We start from the raw sequence: 8796 nt of genomic DNA on the forward strand, positions 1-8796 counted from the left end.
AACTTGTAACGAGTCATCACAGACTGTAAGTTGTTAAAAAAAAAACATTTTAACATTGTGCGCATTGAAGCTCGTTGCGCGGGATAGGCTGGTTGCCTGGGGTGCCCGGAGTGAGAGGTCTGGGTTACGCTTGATGAACCCGGTCATCCAGTCCTTTCCTGCCATCTCATTTTCATCCCAGGATGGGGGGAACACAAAGCCTTTTTTTTGGCTAGCTGGTAGGCCAGGATCCTTACCTAAGTAGAAATTGATACATTAATTGTAGTTATCATAATGTATGTATATATCATAATGTGTGTATATACAGCTCTGGAAAAAATTAAGAGACCACTCCCAAAATGATCGGTTTCTCTGGTTTTACTATTTATAGGTATGTGTTTGAGTAAAATTCAGGTTTTTTTTGTTTTGTTTTATTCTATCAACTACCGACAACATTTCTCCCAAAATTGAAAAAAAAAAAATTGTCATTTAGAGCTTTTATTGGCTAATGACTACACTAGTCTAAATAACAAAAATATTGTCTTACTCAAAGTCTTTTCAGACCTTGAATAATAATAATAATGCAAAGAAAACATGTTCATATTTATTCCTAAACAACACAGCAAGAATATTTTAACTCAGGAAGAGTTTATAAATCAGTTTTTGTGGGATAATGTCAATGTTTAATCCCAGCAGTGGTTTTTATAATCTTCCTATAAAACCAGATGTGGTTCAGGTGATGACCTCATCAGTAGAATGAGTTGTGTTTGTGTTGGTGTTTTAAAAAAGAAAAGAAAAGAATGACTGTCATACATGTAGAGATACTTTTAACTCAATGAGTGCCAGCCCTTTTATAAAATGGTCAGTGCCATGTGCCAGCGTTTTGGGGCATTTGAGTAATATTTCAAGACCCAGAGAACATTTTGTACTATGACTCTGAAAACACCAAACGGCTCAAAGGAAAGAGGAGACTCTCTATTTAACTAGGGAAAAAAAACATTTGTTTGTACCTTGTTCCATTCTTGATTTATCTTAAGTTGAATAGAGCCTGGTTGCACCAAAAAGACCACTTTTTTTCTAGAAAGCTGAGAAAAATACATTTTTGTGAAAGAGAGTCTCTCAAGAAAAACAGTGATTTATCCGTTTTAATTTTGGCTTCAAAAACATGTAAGACATCTGAAAATTTCATTTCACATGTTTTTTCACTCCCCCCCAAAAAACAAACAAACAAACAAACAAAAACATACAACAAGTACGGGCAGTTACTGCCCCCTCACCCCTCTCCTTACACTTGTTCCAGGCTCTGCCCGTCGTTTTTCTCTAGAAATAGAAACTTTTTCCAACTTTTTTATCTCTGTACCGATCGCGCTCGTCTTCTCCTTCTTCTTCACTTCTTGCTCTGATCTACATTCTTCTTCGTTCTACACATGGTTAATGCGCCAGACATAACGAAAAAGACTCCTTGATTAGCTGGAGCAGGAGTCGAGTCGCTTGAGGCGTCTGAGATTAAAAAATTAAAAATAAATAGATAAACTCATCTCACCGTCTCTGGTCGTGCGTCAGGAGTCAGGATTCATGCCGAATTAAAACGAGTTGTTGGGTGTTTAACCACAGGGGAACGTCTCAGGAGCATGTTAACATAGCTAACGTTAGGTTACACAGAGAGATGTGGCTAGCTTAACCGTCAAATGGGTTCAGAGGGCTAACTACATGTGTTTCGATCAAAACATTTGAAAAAATGTAAATACACTGTGGTAAGTAAAACCATGACATACCAATGATTATTAAAAACTTACCCGAACGACTGGGAATTCAGTCGTGGAATGATGAGTAATTGCACCGGGCAGTTCTCCACTGGCCTGATAACGTCCCAACGTCCGGGAATGGCGGGGTGTGTGTACGCATGCGCTAAATTCAAACTCCAAATCGGATGGTATGCGCAAATTTGGATGAGCTTAATTTTTTTAAGCTGCATTTAATTGAATAAAATAAGATTGTCATAATTTTCACATAATACGTTGGAATTACTTAAATTTTATAAGTGGAGTTAAATAACACAAACATTTCTATTAAAATATGCTTATTTTTTATATACAGTATAACATTTACTAGGGGCCAGAATCACTTATACTGTGGCTTTAATCTACAAGATTTTTGAGTACATTCATAAGTGACTTTAAATCAGAGACATAGTTCTGCTGCATTAATTTCTCATCTATGCACTAACAGATCATTTGAGAATGAAAGTGTGAATTAATTTAATATATGTGTATTGAAAAAACAAAATAAAATGTTGTTGGTTTTATTTCTTATGCTACCACTATTGCAGGTCATACAGTAAAACAAAAGTTTGTTCAAAACCTCGAATAAATTATTATTCAGTTCTAATCATCAATTATTAAATGTGTTTTGTCAGTGAGAGCAGAACATGGGAGTTGATTCTGCCTGTGTCAGTTTAATGAAAAACAAACAATAAACAAACAAGAAGAAGCAGCGTTTGTGGAGGCTTTAGTGACTAAAAGCTGTGCTGCAGTCAGTCCTATGCCAAACTTCCACTCATGTGTAGTACATAATGAGGATTCTTCAAACTGTGTTCAGCCAATAATTTGCAGTTTGCTGATATCCTTTGTATCACTTAAGTGATGGATGGATTCATTGTACTTATTTATTTATTTGGTTCATTTCGGGCATGTCAATTAGTCATCATCATCACACATCATCTCAATCCAATTAATACAATATTGATGATATTGATGTGTTGAATATTACATCATTACTCAATCAGAGCTGTGGCAGGTGATTTCATGGCAAGGGGAGAGGTTATACAGAGAGTGACTTTCACAAATGGGAGATATTTAACACTGATTCCCAACAATAACCAATGTGCTGCCATGAGGTCATTCTGCTCTAATCGGGTTTTATGCATTTAGCCTTGATACAGTCTCATGGTCAGCTGGGGCTGTGTCCAGCAGGACTGCAATGGCAGTACCGGGGGAAATGAATCAAACTACACGTCTCAAGAGATTAGATATCTAATCCTCAGAGAGTTTATTATTTTTGATTATGTTCAGATTCATGTTGATAACTTTAGTCTTTAAAGAGGGAGGACAGAGATCTTTGAAGAGTCAAATATCCCTAGAAAAAGATAATGATGAGGAAAATGAGAAAAGAAATCTTCTATGGCAAGGGTGTGTTCCTGCTGCTCTCTTAAAGGGATAGGCCAACATTTTTTTTTCATGTCTTGCCTCACTCCCGAGTACATGACCAGCAGATAGACACCATCTTTTCGACTGTGCGTGCAGTAACAAGGGAGATGGAGCCGTATCGCCCATAATTAGCTTAGCTCAAACACTGGAAGTGTATAGGTAGTGTTAGCCTGCCTCCTGCCTGAGCCGAAATCAGCAGTCAGAAGCTGATTTCATTTTAGCTCTAAACTCTGTAAATATATCACTTCATCAGCATTTCAAACATGTTTAGGTGATAAAGTAGCCGTTTAGATCAGCAGTGTGTCGTTAATTTGTCTAAATACCAGCTGTTTACAATTTTGTTCGGACGAATTCGGCGCTACTCAAGCTAGCCGTTGTGACCAACGCACTTGTGGTTACTTTCACAAAATAAAACACCCGTTGCCCTTTACATACAGAAGTGCTTTTACTTTGAAATAGGAAGCTAACCTACCCTCGATGTAGCTAGCTTGAACCAAAATAAAGCGTCTTTGCTTGAACCCTCCGTTTTGACCGATCTCGTCCCGTTACCGGCATTTGACCGCTCAAGATGCCTTACCGGAGAGTTTTGTCAGCTCTGAGACGAAGATCGGCCCGCCGGTTTCCGTTTAGAGTTGCTGAAGTGTTTCTCTGATGACTTTAGGTGGAGGCAGGCTAACACTACTGTAGCCGAGCGTTCTGGGTTCGCCTATACTGTAGTGAAGTAGAAAACAACAAACGGGACAGGAGACGAGACAGCGTGTCCAGCAGCAGCTCCGCTCACTTTATTCCTCCAGACCGAGACACCGAGACACCTATACCCCAGCGGTAAACCCCGCGAACTCATTTCCGCCCTACGGCAACTCAGAGGGACACACCTCCTTTTCACGCATAAACACAGAACAGTCTGTTACACACGTCCCACCCTCAATAAGAAACGTCCACGTTTCATTTAAAACAGAACCAGGGACAAAACAACCCAATCCGTAAAAAAAAAAAAAATGAAAACACATGGGGACAGGAGACGAGACAGCATGTCCAGCAGCAGCTCCGCTCACTTTATTCCTCCAGACCGAGACACCTACAGTATACCCCAGCGGTAAACCCCGCGAACTCATTTCCGCCCTACGGCAACTCAGAGGGACACACCTCCTTTTCACGCATAAACACAGAACAGTCTGTTACACTACCTATACACTTCCAGCGTTTGAGCTAAGCTAATTACGGGCGATACAGCTCTATCTCCTTTGTTACTGCACGCACAGTCGAAAGGATGGTGTCTATCTGCGTGTCATGGACTCGGGAGTGAGGCAAGACATGAAGAAAAAAAATGTTGGCGTATCCCTTTAAGAAAATTTTAAAACAGGAATTTTACTTTTATAAAGTTACATACATCTCTGTGCAACTAGAGGAGCTATATTATTCACACATAAGTCATCCAACCGGAGTGATCATGTGGGTTGTTCGTCCATTCTCTCCGATGTTATCAACATAAACATACCATCAGCTCTTGTTAACTCATTGAGTGCCAACCACGTAATTTCTCGTTTTTCGTTCCCATGCGTTGAGTGCCAAAAACGAAATTTTTCGTTTTTTGCTTTTTTTTTAAATTATGAAAATAGACACTTTAATACACATTATATGTAAATTTGGGGACTCTACGACGAGGAGAACTGAAATAGATGACGATCAAAGTCACATGACAGCTCATGATCTGGAAGTTTTTATCATAACTCAGCTTCTGCAAACGGAGTTCTGCATGTGGATGCAGCAGCTGCTCCGCTGCTGCTCCGCTCTCACCCGCGAGGCTGCAGCAGCTGGGAGCTGAACCAGGAAGCTCTCAGCCCACTGTCCCGCCCGGTCTTCATCTGGAGCAACACCGTGTCCTCCCCAAAGTCCTCCCGCGGTAAAATCTGATGGTCTCTGGACCAAAGCAGACCGGCATCACCGACCCGTACCCCAGAAGGACCCCGACCACCGGCGGGACCGGTGTTCGCGAGCCGCTGTGGCCGGCAGAGCCTCACGTTCCGCGGCGAGAGGCTGTGACACGGCACGGTGCGTCTGTGTTATTGTTGTTTAGTGGCGCCCCCCCCCGCCCCCGATGGTGGTTTTGTGAATAGAACAACAATTGTTGTATATATTTATCTTATACGAGCCCTTTGATCCAGAAATGCGAGTGTCTGAAGAGCGACAGGCACAAACAGCGCACCTTTCATAAAAGACGCTCTATCTCCTTTTCTAGAAAAAAAGGAGGGATTTTGGTGAAACCCAGCCATGTTTAGCTTGACTTTTCTCAGGAACGGAGGCACGTAGAAACAAACGGTTTGTGGCCATTTGAAGGATAAAATTAAACCTTTCAAATGAGCTACAGTATGTGTTGGTGGCAATAATATAGAATACACTATGGCTCTAAAATAAAAAGTCAAATATGGTCTAATTTGCCGGTACACTTGACTAAAACTTTGGAAAGGAGCGCGGCACTCAATGAGTTAACATTTCTATGTTTTCCATATTCTGTTATAAACTGTTTCCTTGTCTGTAACAACATCTACTGCACGTCTGTCCGTCCTGGGTGAGGGATCCCTCCTCTGTCTCTCACCTTCAGGTTTCTCCAGGGTTTTCCTGGAGTTTTTTCTCAGTGGATGTTTGAGACAAACTGTAAGAATGGGCTATACAAATAAAATTGCCTTGCTTTGCCATCATAATTATCAACAGTGCTAGAGGTTGCAATCGATAATCAAACTGAATTACAGAATGTAATAAGCTGCTGACATAACCTGTTAGCACGCAGAATGGTCAAGCCAAAGATTTCAGGATCAAGACCCGCCATCGCCAGGACTGAGACCTTCACTATTTACTGAAAGATGTATTCTTTATTAACAGAAACCACTTTTTACAATTGTTACACATTAAGGAAATACCACATAGCATCACAGGCATAAGGATGGGAACAATGTGAGGGCAAATGTGCTCATAGAGGACACTGTTCTGATCTGTATGAAGCTGTGCAGGACTGACACATCTATGAGCACCCACAGAGACATACTGTTTGTTGAATGTAATTTTAGAGATAGTATGTTTTATCTCAAGTTCTAACACCACCTGCTGCAAATGAGCTATTTAGTCCATGTAGAAAAACAGATCTAACAACATTAAAATCAATAAAAATTAAATAAAGATAACAATAAGAGTCTAATAATGTTTGAGATGAGATGAAATAAATTAATTCAGTTAATTTTTAATCTAAAAAACATTAAGTAATAATAACAAAACACATTTAAAAAATAAAATAAAACAAATAACCATGTTTTTAGAAAGCTATAAAGTGATTTACGATTTAATGGTTTGTGTAAAATGCCACAAAATACTGACACTGAATTCCAGCTGGAAAGCTCAGAGCAATGAAAAGCATTAGTTTTAATTACAAGTGCAGGAGAGGAGAATCATAAAATCACATGATGTAATGCCCTGATGGTGGCTCTTCTATAAACACAAATATTTGTTGATTTTTCTGGCCTGTGACAGAGGGAATGGAACCTTGTAACTGAACAATCAGTATTATTTGCTTTAGGGAAAAAAAACAGTCTGGTCATTTGTTGGAATCAAATCAAAAAGCTGCTGGATCGATCTCTCTCAAGGGGGGAAGCTGCACACAACTCGACAGACAATGATGTAATATCCAGTCTCTGCTGTCCTTAACTGAACAGAACAGAACCAAACCGAAAAGCCTGTGGATAATGACCAGCACAGACACATGTGGGTGTCATAAATGTAGAAAAAGGTATATGATCAGAAGAAAAAATAAATAAAACTGAAAATTAATCTCACATATTGTTGGAAACACAGAAAATTATCATAATCTTCTTCTTAGACACTATATTACTGTTATTTGAGGTCTTGGGGATTAGGGGGAAATGAACAAGGGCTCTAACTATGATAAAATAAAAATAATAAATTACATTATTTACAAAAATTCCCCACTTGCCTGGCATGAAAACAGTGTGTGTGTGTGTGTCTGCAATGAGGGAGAACCACATCACAGGTCTGACATTTCCACTGGGTGCACTGGCTTTTTTGTCTTGTTTCCCTCAGTGAAGAAAAAAAAAAAAAAAATCTCCTTCCATATGAGGCCCATGTCTTGGCTTGTGTAAAGCATTTACAGCTGATTTACCAATAATCATGATCATACAAGACAACAGAGCAACCATCTTTTTTTTTTTTTAAGTATATTTTTGGGGCTTTTATTGCCTTTAATTGATAGCGCAGTCGAGAGAGAGACAGGAAATGGGGAGGCAGAGAGTGGGGGAATGACATGCAGGAAAGGGCCGTTCGACGCGGGACTCGAACCGGGGCCGCCTGCACCAAGGACTGAGCCTCAACATGGGACGGCAGCTCCACCAAGTGAGCTAAACGCCGCCCCAGAGCAACCATCTTGATGTAGATTAAAGGTACAATATGTAAGAAATCTAAAGCAACTGGCTGTAAAATCATCTTAATATGTCACAGAGACTCAGGAATAATGTTCATATAACATACTGAACTCACCAACAACAATAGTACAGCCAGAATATTCGCATTAAAACATTTTGCAGACCGCAAATCATGTTTATGTTTTGAATCCTTCGTGTTGGCATGTGTCGCCACCCAGCGTCTGTGGCATTTCAGCCTCCGGGTTGCCAGTTAAGCTTCCACTGAGCTGCAACTACAGCTGGGAGATAAAACGAGATCATGAAAAAAAAAAAAGATTGTTTTCTATTATTGGTTATTATGGTCATATTTGCTTGATATCACAAGGTAGAAATAAGCGGCTTGTCGCTCTGCCGTTTGATACACAGCTTGCTGTTGTGAGCATATAGCCTAGTTAGTTTGAGGTGCTGCTAACGCTAAAGCTAAAGGGAAGAATTAGCCTACAAAGTGAAAGTTAGAAAGAGGGAGGAAATGTGGTGAAATGGAGCCGATGGTAAAGGAAGTGATTGTGAATGTGTAGAGCGGTTCATGAGATGAGTCCGGCTCGGTCAGGTCGCCTGTCTCCGGTCGTCATGTTTTATGATCCAACGTCAGAAAGTGGAGGAGAACTGGAGCGGGTCCAGGGTGCCATTCCGAACTTTTACTTTCATGTTTGAAATGCCGGCCCTTGACTATCAATTAAAAAAAAAGAATTATGACGCTATTATTCGGCATTGTGGAAATAAGCGCAGAAGAGTAAAACAATACCCGTGCCATTGTATACGAGGGTTAAACAAGGAAGAGCTGTCGTTGCAGAGGCAGCTTCAGCTGTGTCACAACTCTGGGTGAGACTGTCCTCTCCTCCTGGTGTGTGTGTGTATGTGTGTGTGTGTCAGCAGCAGCATCGTAGGGTTGTTGTAATCCGGCAGGTTCTGTCACAGAGCAACACTTTTTCTCAACGAAGCAGAGAGAGAACACAGGAGGACAAAAACAAGTGCATGTGAACATGTATGACAAGCCACAGAGGAGGAAAGTACATGACAATAAATGTTCCTCGCCTGTTGTTTGGTGACGGCCAGAAAATGCGGTTCTGCTCCAACAGGTACTCCAGCAAGCTGTCAACAATAAAAAATAAAACTCCTACAGAGTTTGAGAATAGTTTGGCCAA

Source organism: Trachurus japonicus, chromosome 10 (genome assembly GCF_045865225.1).
Source record: "Trachurus japonicus isolate A0001 chromosome 10, Traja_1.0".
In the NCBI taxonomy this organism is placed as follows: Eukaryota; Metazoa; Chordata; class Actinopteri; order Carangiformes; family Carangidae; genus Trachurus; species Trachurus japonicus.